Source organism: Callionymus lyra, chromosome 14, assembly GCF_982586985.1.
Source record: "Callionymus lyra chromosome 14, fCalLyr1.hap1.1, whole genome shotgun sequence".
Lineage (NCBI taxonomy): Eukaryota > Metazoa > Chordata > Actinopteri > Syngnathiformes > Callionymidae > Callionymus > Callionymus lyra.
This window is the reverse complement of record NC_141831.1, coordinates 18508733-18529935: the sequence shown is the minus strand read 5'-3', so window position 1 is coordinate 18529935 and position 21203 is coordinate 18508733. Positions and strand designations below refer to the sequence as shown.

Here is a 21203-nt window from a genome sequence, read left to right as displayed (position 1 = left end):
TTTGGTTGACTTTTCATTTGTTCAGTTTAGTCACATCCATATTGTTTCTCTCTCTATTCCAATTTCATTAAACTAAATTATTGTCATAGACTGAAGAATAGTTTGCCTCCTTTCCAGACACAGCATTTGTTACCTTATAGATGCTTTCTTTAAATAGACTCACGACAAACAAACCAGCACATCTTGAGGTGACTTAAAGCTTTCTGTCTCAATTTAACTATGGAATGTGTTGAGATTTCTGTTAATGTCCAAATAAATGTCACAATGAATGAACCACAGCTGTGCCTATGCCTCGAACAAACCATGCCTGCCTGTGTTCAGGAGGTACAAGAACAAGGACTCGTCCATGATGGACCTGGAAGACCATATAGTGAGCAACAAAACCAGTGTGCCATGTGGTACTAGCGGTGTGGATTCCTGCATTGATCTGGGAGAACCTCACAACTGCAACAGACTAATTGTGGGTTATACCTTGCACTTTCGACCATTGTTAAATCACCTTGCTTTCTTCCCAATGTGTGACTTTCACATTTAAGTGTCCTAATGAGCATAAACATGGATTTTTTTCACTTCATTTTTGCAATAGCTGTACAAATGCTTTTGACCTTGTTGATATAGGAATGATGTTGATTAAAGATTCAGCAAAAAAAAAAAAAGTTTATGTGTTTGACATAAATCACATCAAAAAAGGGAAATGCATGAAGCAAAACAGATCAATGTGCATTGAAAATAATTACCTTTTTCATAGGAACCAAACTTTCTGACAGCCAATGTTAGAAAAGAAAACAAATTGAATATTGTATTGTATTGTATATATTGTGTTCACAAGGTATACACGTTTTTCAAGTTTTTTCAATTAGAAAGTCACTGTAACTCTGTATGTTGTTTGTAAAATAAATTAAATTATTCATATATTAAACCTCAATTTTACTTAACAACAGGGCAATCTTTTGTTTTTTTAGTTTCTCTATAGGTGAACATTGATATTTGAGTTTGACTGTGCTTATTACATATTGTTACTCTAGTGTCTGGTGTATAAATATGACAATATGAGACATGTGTTTGTGATATACAAAACAAATGTTAAAAAGATATATGATTCAAACTGTGTAAAGGTAAAAAAAAAAAAGGTAAGCTTTAATAGCAACGACATCATTTTAAACTCAATACAATAACAGGAAGCTCAAAGAGTAAGTAACAGTTATTTGTAAAGTGCCTTTCTTGACCAAGGAAACTAAGCACTTGAACAATCAAAAGCAATACACAGTTAAACAAACATACAGATTTAAACACTCTAAAAGGCCAAGACATCATAAAAAAAAAGTAGGAATAAGCCTGCACAAATAAAAAAGTTTGTTCTTGAAGGATGTTTCAAGAATCAGTAGATTCTGATCCAGAGACCTAAGAGCCCGAGCTGGGGTGTAAGGCTGGATTAGATCACTGATGTAAGGAGGAGCCTGACCATGAACAGATCTGAAAGTAAGAACCAGAATTTTAAAACAAATCCTGAAAGAAACTGGCAGCCTATGGAGAAATTTAAGGATCAGCCAAATGCGAGAAATGAGTTGTCCTACTAGAGCCGGTCAGAATTCTCGCTGCAGAGTTCTGTATTAACTGCAGGTGAGTCAACTCTTTCTTGTTTAGTCACGACAATAAACTGTTACAATAGTCTAAACAAGAAGACACGAACGCATGGGTTATAAAACTATAAATCGTGCTTTGTCAAAATTTTTGTCAGTTGAAGGGAACAGTTTCTGGTCAGTTTTCTGCTTTGTCAAATTCAACACCTAGATTTATCAGGCTCAGTTTGACAGACCTTCCTAAGTCACCCAAGTACTGACTCAACCCTGGAACCTTATCATCGGACGCAATAACCAGAGTTTCCGTTTTGTCCACATTAAGCTACTAAGTGTTTTCACCCAGCCATTGTTTGATTTCTAGCAACCAATTGACTTAGCTGTTCAGCCTCTGGCGCTCAGTTGGATCAAATGAGCAGTAGAGTTGGATGTCCTCAGCAAAAATGTTTTTTAGAAACATCAGGAAATTCCTGAATGATTTTACCCAGGGGAATCAAGTACAGCAAAAAGGACCAAAACAGAACCTTGAGGGACTCCACACAACAGATCCGTTGATTCAGACCTTATTTGATTTGCAGATACACTGAAACTGTGCCCAGAAAGGTATGATGAGAACCAATGTAACACAGACCCTGACAGTCCCACTTCAGCCCTCAGTCATCTCAGAAAGATCTGGTGATCAACTGTGTCAAAGACTAAGGACTGATCCAAGAGAACCAGAACAGTGTATTTACCAGAATCAGCTGACATCATGATGTCATTAGAAACTTTCAGTAAGGCTGTCTCCGTAGAGTGATGTTTGCGGGAGCCAGACTGAAACTTCTCATGGATGTCAATCTGATCCAGGGACAATGACAGCTGCTCAGAAACTACCTTCTCCAAAATCTTGATCAAGAATGGGAGCTTAGAAACCAAGCCTGTCTTTTTGAGTAAAGTCTCCATAATGGGATGCTTAAATGCATTAGGAAAACACCAGTAGAAAGGGAGATTTTTACCATTTTGGTAACCCAAGGGGCCAATTACAATAAACACTATAATAAAGAGCTTATAATAAAGAGGACGACGAACGAGCAAGAGGAGAAAGATACATGACATGATGTCGTTTGACTACACATTTACAATCAACATCAGAATTAGAGTTACGACACAGGAAAATTCAAACGTCTGTTTATCTGCGAGTCACACCTTAAATTGTAGACCAAAGAACGAATCAAGACACATCCGGGAAAAGGGGAAACGTATGAGGGGCTGTTTGAGACAAAATTCAGTTTTTCTCTCACACGTACTATCAAGACCCCTCACACGTACTACCAATAACTCTCACACTTACTACCAAGATCTCTCACACTTACTACCAAGATCTCTCACACTTACTACCAAGATCGCTCACACTTACTACCAAGATCTCTCACACGTACTACCAATTTCTCTCACACTTACTACCAAGATCGCTCACACTTACTACCAAGATTTCTCACACTTACAACCAAGTTCTCTCACACGTACTATCAAGACCTCTCACACTCACTATCAAGACCTCTCACACTCACTACCAAGACCTCTCACACTTACTATCAAGACATCTCATACTTACTATCAAGACCTCTCATTGTTCCTGAGAGACTCTTGAGATGATCCAGCACCAAATGAGTTACAGCATTGTGGTCCCAGGATAAGAAATATTTTGCAGCTCTTCCTGTCGCATGTCCTGGTCATCTGTGGAGAAATAATACACATTTTAAAGGATCACTCCTATTTTCACGGTGTTCTCATACAGATCGTAATATCATCTACTGTGAGGAGTAACTGAAGTATTAATATTTACTATTATTATTAACAACATTACCATGTGTCACACCTGAGGAGAAATAGGACTGATCTAAACTTTCTACATTTGTTAACCTTTAGTTAATGAATGAGTTGGTTTCTTTCTTTTTGAATGACATGAATCTGAAAAAAAAGAAAAAAGTATGAGAAGTTAGTTTTCCGTGTTGAAGTCACGTTTAATACGGTATTTGCAAACTAGGAATTATTTATGCTATTTTAGATTCATGATAAATGATGAGACTGCGAGGGATGAGAGACGACATTAAACATCAGAAACACTTCACGTTAGAGACAGAAATGGATGTTGAAATAAAGATACATTTGGAAATATCTTCGACTTAATGCGCCGGAGCGAACGTAAACAAACACTCGTCTAAATATTAAAACCTCGATAACATTCTACAAGCACACACTGGTACTGTATGACACTTAATTCTTCACAAACAAATTCAGATCCAACCGTGTAACATTAACTGGAGGAACAAACTTTAAAAAGTTAAACCGTTTTCACTGGTGTCACACAAGTAACGGTCCTACCGGACCATGCAAAAAGGTTCCTAGCGAAAGCAATAATATTGCTGCAATGGTATATTAAAAAGAGACAATATAACGTTGATGTGCACCACGAGAGCTGATAATAATAAAAAACTTACATGCTCATCTTCTAAGCGTTGAATTCACTCTTCAGGCTCCACTGGTTTATAAAAAGTCAGGCGCTTAGACGGACTTCAGGAGGAAATGATGTACATCAGCAGAAATGTTTAATAATTGTGTTATTAATGCTGCGATATTATTAAATAAAGTGATCATGTCAAAAATAACAGGACAACAATCCAAACATTTGTATTAAACTGCCAGAGATTAAGTATTGATTGAACAACTTTATTTTGAAGTTGCTTAAAAAAGGGGCGGCATCCAGTGTAATCAAGTTCTCTCACACGCACTACCAGGATCTCTCACACTTACTATCAAGTCCTCATGTACTTATGTACAAGATCTCTTACACTCACTATCATATACTCATACACGTACTATTAAGTGCTAATAAAGAGTTTGAAAGTAGATGTGAGCAAGTTTGATAGAAGGTGTGAGAGGGTTTAATAGTAAGTGCGAGAGGTCTTGATAGTACGTGTGAGAGGTCTTGATAGTAAGTGTGAGAGGTCTTGATAGTAAGTGTGAGAGGTCTTGGTAGTAAGTGTGAGAGGTCTTGATAGTACGTGTGAGAGTTCTTGATAGTATGTGTGTGAGAAAAACTGAATTTTGTCTCAAACGGCCCCTCATAGAAACGAAAGATGGAAGAGAAGATGACCCCCGCCCGAAAACATTTGAATAATTAGATTACAGGAAGACAAATTAGGATGTCTCTCAATGGGGGATCAGTGACACAGGGAACTTGAAAGAACAATTTGGCCGGAAAGGACGACCCCCCTGAGCGGGAAATTTGACTTAAATATAGCGATGATCTGTAAAGTTGCCGGGAGAAGATCGTTATTGAAAGTTTGTATTTTCGAGTGTTTGAGCGATGGAAGCGACTCCTTTTATATCTCTTGGGATTTTAATCATGCCAACCCGGACAATACGCTGCCTACTTTCCACCAGTCGATGGATTGTCCAACAGGGAATAACAGGACAATTGACCTTCTTTATTCAAACTTCAAGGATGCCCCAAACCTTTTCCTCCACTTGGAAGGTAAGATCATAACCTGGTCTACCTTCAGTCACAGTACACTCTTGTGCAGAGACAGACTGTGACCACTAGGACAATCAGGAAGTGGACACCAGCTGTGGATGACGCCATCAGAGACAGCTTTGACACCACAGACAAATTTCTGCTTAGTCGTTGTGGCCCCTGCTAAGACTGTCCGCTGTTGCCCTAATAATAAAACGTTGGTAACAAAGGAGGTCAAGTATGTTCTTAACAGGACGAAGGTGAAGCGATTCACGAGGAAGGCAATGACACCTACAGGAGAAGGTTGGAGGAGAAGCTGAATGGGGAACAAATAAGAGAGTTCTTGGATGGTGTTAAAACCATCACTGGTCCCAAGACCAAGTCCTCTGCAGTGGACATGGTGGAGGAGAACGGTCTCAACAACTTTTTCTACAGGTTTGAGCAGGTCACCTCATCTTTACAGCAGCCCACCACAGAACCTTCCCCACCTTCCTGTGCCCCCCTCAGTTCCACACAACTGCTTCCCAGCATCACCTCACAGCAGGTACGCAATGTACTTAGGAGGACTCTATCATTTTATGGAAATACTTGGGAGAAAAGGTGAAAAAACCCACTGAATAACCTAGTCCTGTTTTATGCTGTGGTGTGTTGGGGTGGGAATGTGACCAAGAGAAGTGTCGGACAGGTTGATCCGGAGGGCTGGCTCTGTGGTTGGCATGAAGCTGGACTCCCTGGTGCAAGTTGCAGAGAGGAGATCATTCGACAAACTACTGTCCATCATGGATGATGACAGTCATCCTCTGAACACTGTCATCAGTGAATAGAGAAGCAGATGGAGTGCACGAATGCTCCTTCCCAGATGCAACACTAATAGACTCAGGGACTCATTCATTCCTCGTGCTATTAGGCTGTTTAATTCTGAGTTTAGGGGCAGGAGTGGAGTGAAAAGATGATATTCCATGTTAATCTTCGTATCCAATTTCCCGAAGGAGACCTCAATAAAGTTTAAATATCTTTCTATCTAAGCAGGATGTTTTCCTTGTCTATGTGAGCTTTTTCCCGAGCTCAGTGTCAAAATATCTGTAGCTCTATTCCAGTCGTAAGTGAGCAGGCAGGGGCTCAGGACACAGTCCTGAGGAGAGCCAGTGCTGAGTTTGGTGATGGAAGAGGATATTTTGTGTTCCTGACAGTTTGTGGTCCTGTAGTCAGGAGTTCCAGTATGCAGTTTCTGTGCAATATATAGAGTGCACTTTCAATTTAAGACGGTGCGTTTTTTAATCGTTTTACTCGTTAATTAAAAAACACTGAAAGTCTTTACAGTTTTAAACAACTTTAATACTTATGCAAGTGGTTGATTAATTACAGCATGTGGCAAGGGACATGAGTGGATGTTCCAGGAAAAATAACCTTTTAATAAGGCATTTAAGTCCATTTGCAAGTTGTAGAGGTGTAGTTCAGTTATTCATTATTGTTCATAAACAATTGTACTCAATAATAATAATAAATCATAACTGAAAATACAAATAATGGAATTGTATTTCTTTCTTCCAATAAAGATGTTTTAAATTAAAAGAATAATTGATTATAAACAATAAAAACAACTGGGAATTTTTTTTTTTTTATGTCGAGGTGCCAATACTAAAGGGAACGTTACAGACAAGCAGTATGGAGGTTTTTAGGTGTCTCTTTGGACGGAAATGAAGAGGAATACAACTGACAATCAACCTTTAGTTGACATAAGGGGGAGTAGAAAATTAGTGAAATTCAAATTTTGGGGGACTATCCTTTTAACAGTTTCCATGAGGGTTAACCAAACTTGTCTTAAACTATGGACAGCATAAGGCACTGCACTATTTTGGATTACTGGTCCTCTATGCTATGCTCACAGACAACATCTTTCCTCTGACTCTGGCAGTGATGTCTCTGGAGAGATATGTGGCTGTATTTTTTCCACGCCGACACTCCACCATCGTCACCGTGAGATCCACTGCAGTGGCCATCGTTCTAGTGTGGACTTTCTCTTTTGTGAATATTATGATCCGTATTGTGCTGATGTGTCAGTTTCCATTTGAAACATTAGAGAGTCTGGACATGAAAAAGGTTTGTGACACATATGTCATGATCCTGACTCCAGTTGCAGTTGAGTATGATTGGGTATATAACATTTTCTTGTTTGCCATGGCAGGTTTTATAGTAGTTTATAGTTTCATTGCAGTTTTAATTGCAGCAAGCTCAGCCTCCACTGACAGAAAGTCAGTGAGGAAGGTTCAGAGTACTCTGCTGCACATGATCCAGCTGATCCTAGTTCTGTCCTCCACCATCTTACTTCCTGTGTTTCTTCTTCTATTTCAATTCATGAGCCGGATTAGTTCTGTACGTATGATGAATGTTATGTGTTTGATGATTTTATTCTACCCAGAGGTTTAGTCCACTAATCTATGGTCTCAGAGATCAGAACATCAGACCCATCCTCTTGTCTAACCTGTGCTGTGGACTCAAACCAGCTGTAAAGATTAAAATTTCTCACTAGTACTTTCCTCCTGCACATGTCCTGGACCCTGAAACAGACACGTTTTCTTGATGCCCAGCACTAGTGATCTTAGATCTCTTCATTGTCAGTGTACCTTAAAACAACAAGCTTGGAGAATGTTATGGAATGTTTACAATCAGAGAATGGTGCGAGAAAATATATACATTTTTCATGTTATTACAGGCTTGAATATTGTCCAATAATGAGTTTGATTCTGTGGTTTAACTTTTCCTCTGTTTATTCCATCTGTCTCTTTGCCGGTCTAAAATCAGAAACATACCTGTCAGCCTTTTCAAACAAACTAGAGACCAAGAGTATACGTTATTTTAGAAAACAATGCTCTTGCATTTCTTTTCTTTCAGCTTATATACCATTCTGTATTGCTTATTTTATGAAGACAAGATACAACTTGTTTCCCTTGTTCTGACATCCAGAAACAAAATAAAACCTTTAATTGAAAAGAGTGATTTTGATTAATGCGCCACCTCGCACTGTTGTAAAGACACCTTTTTTAACATCCAACACTATGAAACTTTCCTTAGAAAAAAAGGTTCCTTCCTCGAATGTCCAACGTGGCCTTGCAACAGCAGAGAGAGCAGCGGCTTGAGATCCCGGGTTGACAGCAAATCAAAGATTATGGATTAATCTCTCTAATCTCTTTGCCATGGTAACGTAACGTGACGTGTCGCTGTTGTCATTTGGCTACCGTAATTCTAAAACTATGAAGCGCACTTGAAATGTTTAATGTCAACAGTGCGATTCTACCCCAGATTGTGCTTAACGACCTCAAACCACTTTGAGGTCGTACACGACAACCATAAATCGGTAAAAAATGCTTCATTTGTATATTTTGAAGCCTGGATTGTTCACACATCGCGGAAGTCAAGAGGCTCTCGCGGAGTAATACATGCTTAAAAGGTCATGTAAAAGTGACTATATTGTATATTTTTAGGTGTTTCAACTCCATAATGTTGACATTGTTTTATAAATGAGTAAAATAATGTCTGGATGTACTATTTCGCTTGATCCTCTTTATAATCCGGTGCGCTTTTCTATAAAAATAGAATCTTTCATTGAGATTGCGTTTATGGACATATGTTTTCTTTTTATTTAGCTGTGATTATGAGCGATCTATGTGACGTTTGTCAACATTAATCGCGATCCTGCAGAGGTGACGTCACACACGCTAATAAACAGGAGTTTAGAAAAACACACATTGACAAAGTAATGATCCAATTCCTAATAAATGTTCCTTGTTTATTTAACTTGAAAAATGCGCATTTAATCTGTATTTGACCTTATTTTTTTACACAGCTCAGACGTAGAAAATAATCATGCGCGGAATGTAGACCCGTCACACCACAGGAATAACATGAGATATTGTGCTTGTTTGTTTAAAAGCGCCATTGAATACAATTGTAGATGTGATTGTATAAAGACAGAGTTAAGTTCTGTAGTTTCAGCGTCTGGTAAAAAGTTTTCAAATTTGCGCACACGCAACTTCCTCCAAACCTCCGGATGTTGACGTCACACTTGTTGACAAAGATCGATAGCATTTTGTCCTCACGTTTGTGCAGTAACTTGATGGAACAAGGTGCACGTCTATTGAGGTAAGATATAATTATTGCTTTAAGTCGACTCAGAAATAATGTTTCATTGCGTGTAATGTAACTTTCTGTGATGCGTTAACACGAGATCTAGTTCGCTAAAACTTAGCCTTTTAAACTATAATGCAACTCATAGACGTATTTTGTTTGTTATTTTGAAAGGACGAAAATATATTTTTATTCCAAAAAACGTTTGCTATATTGGTAGGTCATGGTAGGCGATTTATTTTATTAATATTCAAGATATTGATTTCATTTATCACTTCCGCATATTAATACAGATATTTATCATATTTAATTATATAAGTATACGTTTATTTTAACCCTTTTGGATGAGGGATTTGATCTGTTGTAGTTTTCTTTAAATTAAAGAATATATATAAATAAGTATAAGTATTTTAAATTCCAGCATAAAGAGGTAAACCAGATGGAAACACCATAAAACAATGGATGAAGGAAACATGGAGAGCTTATCTCTGAATGATAAAGTATACTTGCTTGTATTTATTTATTTATTATATTTAAAAGGGAGCACTAGTATTTTTTTGTTTTGTTTTTGCATGGAAGTGACCTGCAAGAACTGCCCAGAACTCCAGACCTGCTTGACATGAAACCTTTCTCTCTGTGGTTCCTGACAAATGATTTTAAATGTGAAGTAAGTGAGTAATATTTGTAACATAGTGAACACAAACTTGTAAACCTACAGCACATCCCATCATGGAAATAATCTGATATGCAATTCTATGTTCTTTTCTAGGTGAGATGGAGTGCTGCATATCAGGTGCTGGACTAACCATCGGAGGTGGAAGGGGTCAACACATGTCAAAAGCAGGTGAGATGGTTACATCGTACACACTTTGGTCATTAAAATAGTCATGTTTGGTAATAATGATCAATACACTTGGTCGTGCCCCTCAAGGTGGTAGGTACCAGACTGAAGAGTCTTTTTCAATAGATTTTACACTTCAAATTATCAGAATCAAACGACTTCATTAATACACTGTTTTCCAGGTTCTGTTGACTTTCGGACAAAGAGGATTTGACATTGTTATGGCAGTAAGGAGACGGCAGGAAGTGAAAGATTCTTGAGAAGGAGATGAACCACCTCTGGAAGTCTCTGTCAAGTCGTTGTGATTCCCTGAAAGAGTTGTCTCACATGGCAGCGTCACAGCAAGGTAAGAGTTTATTTAGCAAGTGAAGAACAGAAATAGTCCAAGTACAGCTGATCATTCTTATTGTCTTATTCTTTTAAGATGCACCATGGGCTTGACTGGTGAGGCTTTGAAGGATCTTCAGAGCATTTTAGGAGCAGCAGCAAGTCAGCATGACGTCACTCGAACCATGACTCGGACCAGAAACTACTACACACAAGTCTTCGCTGAGGATGAGACCATCAACGTCGTGCAGATTCACTCTGATGGTTACTCATGACATTTGTGATGATCTGTGAACAATTGTTTGATATCAAACCTGTAATAAAGCACAATTTGAAATAATTTTGAATAACGTCCCATAGTATTCATCATCAGTGTAGGTAATGTGTTGTGAAAATGACTATTGGTGATTTAAAAGTTGTAAAAAGGTCTCTGTTTACCCCAGTTTGAGATCGACATAGAGTTCAACATTAACAATATGTAGGTAAAGCAAACATCATATGTTAATGAATCATGAATGAATGAATGCTTTATTTCGAACATGTTACATAAGAAAGTAAACTTAAGACAAACAAACAAAACCAATGACATTAGTCAAACAATAATTATAGTCAACTTTTTTACTACTTGGACCTCAGAGCTGATATTTGGATATGTTATTCTAGACTCCATTCTGAGTTGAACTGTCGTGGTTTGATGTTGCTATGAACTTCCTGTGCCCCATGGTATCATGGGAAACTTGAAGAAATCGGGACTTTGAAGCTCTATAAATCGAACATTGTTAATTTAAATGATCTGAAACTTTTAGAGGTTCTTCATGTTCCATTTGTACACATATGTTTTCAAGGGTGTTTTTCTAGGTGCTTCCTGAAGCTACTTCCGGTTTGGGAGGAGTTATCATTATGGTTCCACCAGCATATGATTTTAGAGGTGTCAGAGGTCACACAGACCAGGTTTAATATGGCTGAGGGTCACATAGGTCAAATAAGCAAAAGTCATGAAAAACACGTTTTTGGCACCAGTTCATTCCCAGCGGCCCCTGGGGGTCTAAAAATGAGCATGATAGTTCACACTAGCCTCAATATCAAGCCTCTGTTAATTATTGATTAGCTGTAAGCAGCACATGTTATTGATTACTAACGTATGATTATGTATCTACTAATGCAATAAATGTTATTGATTACTAACGTATTATTATAGATGTAATTATTCCAATAGTTGTTAACTTTAAAGGCATAAATGCCTTTGACACTGGATAAGCTATTAACTCCAATATGAATATTGTACATGCGCTGCTTTTGATCACCTTGTCATAATAAAAGATATGAACTGTTTTCATAAAAACTTTATTTTAATTTTTTAAGCATTCATTGGTATCAATTATAGGTATCTCCGAAGTTACAACTGCATTGATCATGTTGGGATGAATACTATGGGAGCATTATTCAAAATGACCTCAAATTGTGCTTTATTACAGCTTTCATATCAAACAATTGTTCACAGATCGTCACAAATGTCACGAGTAACCATCAGAGTGAATCTGCACGACGTTGATGGTCTCATCCTCAGCGAAGACTTGTGTGTAGTAGTTTCTGGCCGAGTCATGGTTCGAGTGACGTCATGCTGACTTGCTGCTTCTCCTAAAATGCTCTGAAGATCCATCAAAGCCTCAAAGGTCAAGCCCATGGTGCATCTTAAAAGAATAAGACAATAAAAATGATCAGCTGTACTTGGACTATTTCTGTTCTTCACTTGCTAAATAAACTCTTACCTTGCTGTGACGCTGCCATGCGAGACAACTCTTTCAGGGAATCACAACAACTTGACAGAGACTTCCAGAGGTGGTTCATCTCTTTCTCAAGAATCTTTCACTTCCTGCCGTCTCCTTACTGCCATAACAATGTCAAATCCTCTTTGTCCGAAAGTCAACAGAACCTGGAAAACATTGTATTAATGAAGTCGTATGATTCAGATCATTTGAAGTGTAAAATCTATTGAAAAAGACTCTTCAGTCTGGTACCTACCACCTTGACAGGCACGACCAAGTGTTTCCAACAACAGAAGCCATAAAACCTTGGCCATAAGCGTCAGCATGTCAGTGCCACAGAAACGTATTGATCATTATTACCAAACATGACTATTTTAATGACCAAAGTGTGTATGATGTAACCACCTCACCTGCTTTTGACATGTGTTGACCCCTTCCACCTCCGATGGTTAGTCCAGCACCTGATATGCAGCACTCCATCTCACCTAGAAAAGAACATAGAATTGCATTTTCGATTATTTCCATGAAAGGATGTGCTGTAGGTTTACAAGTTTGTGTTCACTATGTTACAAATATTACTTACTCACTTACTTCACATTTGAAATTATTTGGCAGGAATTTGTGCTCCCTTAAATATAATAAATAAATAAATACAAGCAAGTATACTTTATCATTCAGAGTTAAGCTCTCCATGTTTCCTTCATCCATTGTTTTATGGTGTTTCCATCCTCTTTATGCTGGAATTTAAAATACTTTTCATTATTATTTTATATTTATTCTTTCATTTAAAGAAAACTTAAACGGATCAAATCCCTCATCCAAAAGGGTTAAAATAAACTTATACTTATATACTTATATACTTAAATACGATAAATATGTTATCTGTATTATATGCGGAAGTGATAAATGAAATCAATATCTTGAATATTAATAAAAATAAATCGCCTACCATGACCTACCAATAAAGCAAACTTTTTATTGGAATAAAAATATATTTTCGTCCTCTCAAAATAACAAACAAAATACATGTGTGAGTTGCATTATAGTTTAAAAGGCTAAGTTTTAGCAAACTAGCTCTCGTGTTAACGCACCACAGAAAGTTACATTACAGGCAATGAAACATTATTTCTGAGTCGACTTAAAGCAATAATTATATCTTACCTCAATAGACGAGTGACGCGCACCTTGTTCCATTAAGTTACTGCACAAACGTGAGGACAAAATGCTATTGAATCAGAATCAGAATCAGAATCCTTTATTTGTCCCGCGAGGGGAAATTCGGTTCAACAACAGCCAGAGTAATATACCAAGAAAATAAAACACCCAGAAATAAAAAATAATAAAAAGAAAAAGAAAGAAAATCTAAATAGAATAGAAAATAAATAAATCTGCACTATATTATATATTCACAATCATATTTACAAAAATAACAAGAAAGGTGCAGTTAAATATTTATCTTGGTGTGTTCTTGTTTTGGAGTCTGATGGCAGCAGGGAGGAAGGACCTGCGGTACCTCTCCCTCACACACCGGGGATGGAGCATCCTATCACTGATGGAGCTCCTCAATGCCCTCAGTGTGTGCTGGAAAGGGTGAGATAAGTTCTTCCTCATGGAGCCAAGCTTGCTCCGTATCCTCCTCCCAGACACTTCCTCCACAGGATCCAGGGGGCGCCCTAGGACGTAACCGGCCTTCTTAATAAGGCTGTCCAGTTTAGCCCTATCCTTTGCTGTCATGCTGCTCCCCCAGCAGACCACACCGTTGAAGATGGCAGAGGCCACTACTGAGTCATAGAATGACTTCAGGAGTGACCCCCGGACACAAAATGACCTCAACCTCCGGAGCAGGTAGAGTCTACTCCGCCCTTTTTCATAAAGAGCAGCAGTGTTATCCACCCAGTCCAGGCGGTTGTTGAGGTGAACACCCAGGAACTTGTAAGACGTGACAATCTCAATGTCCTGTCCCCGGATGTTCAGTGGTGAGGGGGAGATGGAGGGACACCGCCGGAAATCCACAATTAACTCCTTAGTTTTGCTGGAGTTGATCTTGAGGTGGTTTTCCAGGCATCAGTCAACAAAGTCCTGGACAAGTCCCCGGTACGACCCGTCATCCCCGTCCTTAATGAGGCCGACGATGGCGGAGTTGTCCGAGAACTTTTGCAGGTGACTGGTGGGAGACAGGTGTTGGAAGTCTGCAGTGTACAGTGAAAAAAGGAACGGTGCCAACACTGTTCCCTGGGGGACCCCTACACTGCACAGTACAGTCCTCGAAACACCATCCCGGGTGAGGTGAGTGTCCGCTCCAGACAGCTCCAGCTTGTCCCTCAGGATGTCTGACCTGATGGTGTTGAAAGCACTGCTTAGATCCAGGAAAAGGATGCTCACAGTGCCTCCAGGCGACTCCAGGTGAGAAAGTGCTCGGTGGAGAAGGAAGATGATGGCGTCCTCCACGCCGATGTCAGGTTGGTAGGCAAACTGCAACGGATCCATGGAGGAGCGCACCAGAGGACTCAGGTAAGGACCAGCCGCTCCAGAGCCTTCATAAGGTGGGATGTCAAGGCCACAGGTCTGTAGCAGCTGGGATCCTTAGGGAGTCTTCGGCACCGGTACCACACAGGACGTCTTCCACAGTAGTGGAACTCTTCCCAGGGTCAAGCTCATGTTGAACAGAAGTCCAACAATTTCACTTAACTGGTCAGAGCACGTCCTGAGTACTTTGCCACCGATGCCGTCTGGTCCAGGGGCCTTTGTTGTCCTGGTTCTCCTGAGCTGATTTCTCACCTGGAGAGGTGTGAGGGACAGGCTGGGATGGGGGGGCATTGTCCCCGGTGGAGTCAGCGGGGGGGCTGAAACAATACAAGCTCGGGGGGTAGGAGAAGGTAAATGAAGAGGTGTGAATGGTGTAGAAGCGTATCCCCCGCCGCTACAGAGAGCCTGGTCTGATGTCCGGATATGGATTTCAAACCTCTCCAGACATCTCTGGTGTTGTTGTTGGCCAGACTCTCTTCCATCCTCCTCCTGTACCTCTCCTTTTCCCTCCCTGATCTTACTTCTGAGCTCCTTCTGAACTGCCCTCAGATCCTCTTTGTTTCCTTTCCTGACAATTGATCTTTGTCAACAATTGTGACGTCAACATCCGGGGGTTTGGAGGAAGTTGTGTGTGCGCAAGTTTGAAAACTTTTTACCAGATGCTGAAACTACAGAACTTAACTCTGTCTTTATACAATCACATCTACAATTGTATTCAATGGCGCTTTTAAACAAACAAGCACAATATCTCATGTTATTCCTGTGGTGTGACGAGTCTGCATTCCGTGCACGATCATTTTCTACGTCTGAGCTGTGTAAAAAAATAAGGTCAAATACAGATTAAATGCACATTTTTCAAGTTAAATAAACAAGGAACATTTATTAGGAACTGGATCATTACTTTGTCAATGTGTGTTTTTCTAAACTCCCGTTTATTAGCATGTGTGACGTCACCTCTGCAGGATCGCGATTACTGTTGACAAACGTCACATAGATCGCTCATAATCGCAGCTAAATAAAAAGAAAACATATGTCCATAAACGCAATCTCAATGAAAGATTCTATTTTTATAGAAAAGCGCACCGGATTATAAAGAGGATCAAGCGAAATAGCACATCCAGACTTTATTTTACTCATTCATAAAACAATGTCAACATTATGGAGTTGACACACCTAAAAATATACAATATAGTCATTTTACAGGACCTTTTAAGCATGTATAACTCCGCCAGAGCCTTTTGACTTCCGCGATGCGTGAACAATCCAAGCTTCAAGAAATACAAATGAAGCATTTTTTACCGATTTATGGTCGTCGTGTACGACCTCAAAGTGGTTCGAGGTCGTCACGTCACGTTACCATGGCAACGACTAGTTAGGCGATGCGTCAAATGATACCCAGGTCGTTTGAATCCGACGTCAGGGAGTGCTCTGTATATTACTGGGTGACCCGGGTAGGCTAAAACCGACGTTTTGGGGAATTGCACGGCGTCGGACGGTATGACGCCTCGGGTGTGAGGACGTGTTGGATTTATTAATCTCTCTGGAGATTTCCTTTGGGAAATTGGGTATTGTTTTGTATTGTATGGTATTATATGGTATTGTATAGCATATTGTGAATGTGCCACCATAGTATAAAAGCAATGATTAAGGTATGTGGAAAGTATCCTGCTTCTTGGATACACAAGGAAGTTATTGTGTCTCCAGGTCTAAGAGAAAACTGAGTGAAAAGCTTGTCCATCAAAGGAGGTTGATGTTTCAAAGCAATATATTCAAGAGTACCCACAGATAAGAATTGCATACCCATTGCAGAAGACTCTTTCTAAAGATACATAGGGCCGTGGAAATTGTCATTTTAGAATCTGACTTATCGCTTTAAAAACAATAGAGCTCTTCTCTGTCTGAATCCTTTCAGAGGTTTGAGGAGAGTTAAGGTTTCTGTTATATCTTCATTCCAGTTTCACATGTCGCAAATTATGTCATACCCAACTAAGACATCAGCTTCGTACAAAATTATTACCCACAAGGTCAGAGGTGGTTTACTCTTCGGTCTAGTTCTAAACATCTTTCCATCAAAAAATGAAGAGAGTCAAAATACAGTTGGTTACTTTTGACACTTTAACTGAACAGTGCAGAGAAATCTTGGCCACTGATGAATATTTTGTATGGTCATTCTCTACAACAAGAAAGTAACCGAAAAAAAAATCTCTGTAGTGATTAAACCTTATAAATTTATGTTTATAATTTGAAAACGTATAAATTCCAGTAAGGTCAAATCTGGAGCATATACGTAAATGGAATTAACTGAAAATCAGGGCACCAACTCAAAAAGAGGAATTGGAGAAATAATTGAATTAAGGGGCAATATATCTGATCTCTTAAAGTTATGAACATTAATGTTTGACCTATTGCAGAAAGTTTAACCACAATTTTGTATTTTTTCTATAATGCACTCTATCAGACAATTGTATTGACGATGGCTTTTAAAAACTTTGAAAGGAGTTTGACCGAAGAAATCAACTACCTTCTCGCTAATATTTCATCTAAATTGCATTTCCAGAGACTTCTGTCAAGACTGTTCTGTTAAGGCACAATTGCTTTTGCACTTTAAATGAAAAAAAATGTTAGTGTATACAATGCAAATAAATGCAATATCTGAAATTCTTGAGTCATTTTCTTTGCAGAATAATTGAAAAGGCAAGTTTTAGACAAGACGTGGATGTTTCTCCGTTTGAAAGTATTCACATTGATTTGGGTATTTGTTGTTTGTGTGTACTTTTTTTCAGACCAATATCGCACTAATATTCAATATTGTGCAGCCCTAATGCAAGACGTCTTTCGACGAAGGATCTGGCTGCCAAATTTCTGCTAAGCCTTGTCGCCCCTGCTAAGACTGTCGGCTGTTACCCTAATAACAAACGGAGTAACAAATGAGGTCAAGGATTTTCTTAATAGGACGAAGGTGGCTTTAAGCAGCAGGGACAGGGACGCCATGAGGTCAGAACAGCAGGAGGTGAAGTGATGACGAAGGATCTGGTGATTAATGGCGTGGGTTTTTAAAAAGAATTAGCAATGTAACTCAGAGGTGAGAGGAGCTTTGAGCTCCACAAACGCTCACTAAGCAGGGCAATGTCATGGGCAGTACAAAAGCACTTGAGAACAGTTTATTTTCATGTTTAAACAAGAAGGAGCTGTCTCACCTGCAGTTAATATAAAACTCTGCAGAGAGAATTCTGACCAGCTCTAGTAGAAGAACGTGCATTTTCCCAATCCTTAAAACTCTTCACTGGCTGCCATTTTCATTCAGGATCAATTTTAAAATTCTAGTTCTTACTTTCAGAGCTATTCATGATCAGGCTCCTCCTTACATCAGTGATCTGATCCAGCCTTACACCCTGACTTGGCTTTGAGGTCTGTGGAACAGAATCTACTGATGTCTCCCCACACACACAGAGCCATCATCAGACCAGAGAAGAGAAATCCTTCCAGGCTGTTGCTCCTAAGCTTTGGAACGTTCTTCCTTTCCCTCTACGTTTGATGGAGTCTACGGGCGGGATGTGGTGCTGAAGTCTCATGGTGAGGACATCGAGGGTCAGACGCACTGTCTAATGGATTATTTAAATTTCTGCTTAGCCTTGTCGCCCCTGCTAAGACTGTCGGCTGTTACCCTAATAACAAACGGAGTAACAAATGAGGTCAAGGATTTTCTTAATAGGACGAAGGTGGCTTTAAGCAGCAGGGACAGGGACGCCATGAGGTCAGAACAGCAGGAGGTGAAGTGATGCTTGAGGGAGGCAAATGACACCTACAGGAGAAGGTTGGAGGAGAAGCTGAATGGGGAAAAAATAAGAGAGGTCTGGGATGGTGTTAAAACTATCACTGGATACAAGACCAAGTCCTCTGCAGTAGACGCGGTGGAGGAGAACAGTCTCAACAGCTTTTTCAACAGGTTTGAGCAGGTCACCTCACCTTCACTGCAGCCCGCCACAGAACCTGCCACACCTTCCTGTGCCCCCCTCATCTACTCACTGCAGGTACGCGATGTACTTCGGAGGATTCTATCATTAATTAATTAATTCTGAGTTTAGGAGCGAAAAGATGATATTCCATGTCAACATCTTCATATCCAATTTCCCGAAGGAGACCTCCAGAGGGATCGATGAAGTTTATCTATCTTTTTATCTAAGCAGGATGTTTACCTTGTCTATGTGAGCTTTTTCCTGAGCTGAGTACCAAAATATCTGTAGCTGTATTCCAGTGTTTGGTAAGCAGGGTGAACAGGCAGGGGCTCAGGACACAGGTGATGGAAAAGGATTTTTTTTCCCCTGACAGTTTGTGGTCTTAGTTAGTCAAGTCTTAGGTAGTCAGGAGTTCCAGCATCCAGTTTCTGTGCAATATATAGAGTGCACTTTCAATTTATGACGGTGCATTTTTTAGTCGTTTTACTCGATAATTAAAACACACTAAAAGTCTTTACAGTTTTAACAACTTTAAAACTTATGCTAGTGGTTGATTAATTACAGCATGTGGCAAGTGACATGAGTGGATGTTCCAGGAAAAATCTTGCAACTCGCAGAGGTGTATTTCAGTTATTACAAAATATTTTTTATTGACAAACAGTTTAACAAATATATATATATATATATATATATATATATATATATATATATATATATATATATATATATAAACAGGGCTCACATATAATTCAAATAAAGACGGTTAAACAAAAGACAAGACAGGCAAAATAAAGATTATAACTACATTCAAGCAAACTTGAGAAGCACACCAACACACAAGAATGACACAGGAGAGGAAGTTAAACAACTGAATAAAATAAATAAACCGAAATCCAAAAATGTTTAACAACAAAATGACACTGGAAACTCCTTTTTTAATGATTTTGCCCCAATCCCCCTCCCTAATGCTAATGGTTTCCATGTGAACCTCAATTAACCTTCTCGAGCTCTGGCTTCAATAGAAACTGTTGACCCGATCCTCCCACATGGAGGAGACACAGCAGGTTGCAGCAGACAAATCTTGGACAGGGAAGTTGACTATATGGTCATGTTTGATTGTCTTTCTTCATCAGCAATAGATGTTGACTAGCAGTCATTTCCAGGCCTAAGTAAATAATATCCACTTCATTGAATGGAATGGCAATACATTTCCTTTAACGCATTCTAGAACTGTGAGAAGACTCTTTGATTTCAAAAAGTAGCAACATCCAAACCAACATTTACAAACAGTGTTCCTGATCTTTGGATCGATTTTGGGACAACATTTGTTACAAACTACCTAATTAAACATATGCTTACTTGTTATGTTTTATATTCTTCAAAGTATACAGGTATTTTCCAAACTGTTTGCAAAACCATACACTTGGAGAGCGTTTGTTTTCTTCAGCATCACAGAGACAGCAAGAACAAAAGTTTGAGCAGTATAATAGGACATAAACAAGACAAAGAAGTGATTAAGAATGAACTGATGGAAAAGCTTGTCTGTTGTAAAACTTATAGAGCAGATGATATTGCATACCAGAATTATTTTCTCGAAAAAGCAGATTGTCTTTCTTCAACAGCAATAGATGTTGTTGAAGTTTATTTCTCTGATCCTACGGATGGATGATGGTGTTTAACAGCAGTGTTGCTGTGCAGTATCAGGGAGAGTTGGAGAGAATCATGGTCTCTGTGTTCACTGGTCTGCCTTGTATTGTTTTGTTCACTTTGAGGAGTAAACCAGTGTTTAGAGAGACGTCACGGTACATTCTTCTGACTAACTTGTTGATTGCAGACACACTCTATATGATGGTCTTTCAGACTCTGTACATCTTGGCTAACAGCAGGATCCTCTTGTCATATCCTGTTTGTGGATTACTGGTCCTCTATGCTATGCTAATAGAAAACATATTTCCTCTGACTCTGGCAGTGATGTCAATAGAAAGATATGTGGCTGTGTGTTTTCCACTCAGACACTCCACCATCGTCACCATGAGATCCACTGCAGTGGCCATCGTTCTATTGTGGACCTTCTCTTTTGTGAATGTTCTGATCCATACTGTGCTCATATGTCAGTTTCCATTTGAAGAATTAAAAACTCTGGACATGATAGTCATTTGCAATTCATTTAATTTGATCCTGACTCCAGTTGCTGCTGATTATGATTGAGTATATAACATTTTTTTGTTTGTCATGGTAGGTTTTGTAGTAGTTTATAGTTTCATTGCAGTTTTAATTGCAGCCAGGTCAGCCTCCACTGACAGAAAGTCAGTGAGGAAGGTTCAGAGTACTCTGCTGCTGCACATGATCCAGCTGGTCCTAGGTCTGTCCTCCACCATCTTACTTTCTGTGTTTCTTCTTCTATTTCAATTCATGAGCTGGATTAGTTTTGTACGTGTGATGAATGTTATGTGTTTGTTGATTTTTATTCTACCCAGAGGTTTTAGTCCACTAATCTATGGTCTCAGCGATCAGAACATCAGACCCATCCTCTTGTCTAACCTGTGCTGTGGACTCAAACCAGCTGTAAAGATTAAAATTTCTCACTAG

General features: G+C 39.2%; 1 pseudogene; it reads left to right on the top strand.

Annotated features, from left to right (window-relative positions):
* The first annotated feature begins 268 nt into the window (after positions 1 to 268).
* On the top strand, positions 269 to 21203 carry LOC148066339 (odorant receptor 131-2-like; annotated as a pseudogene).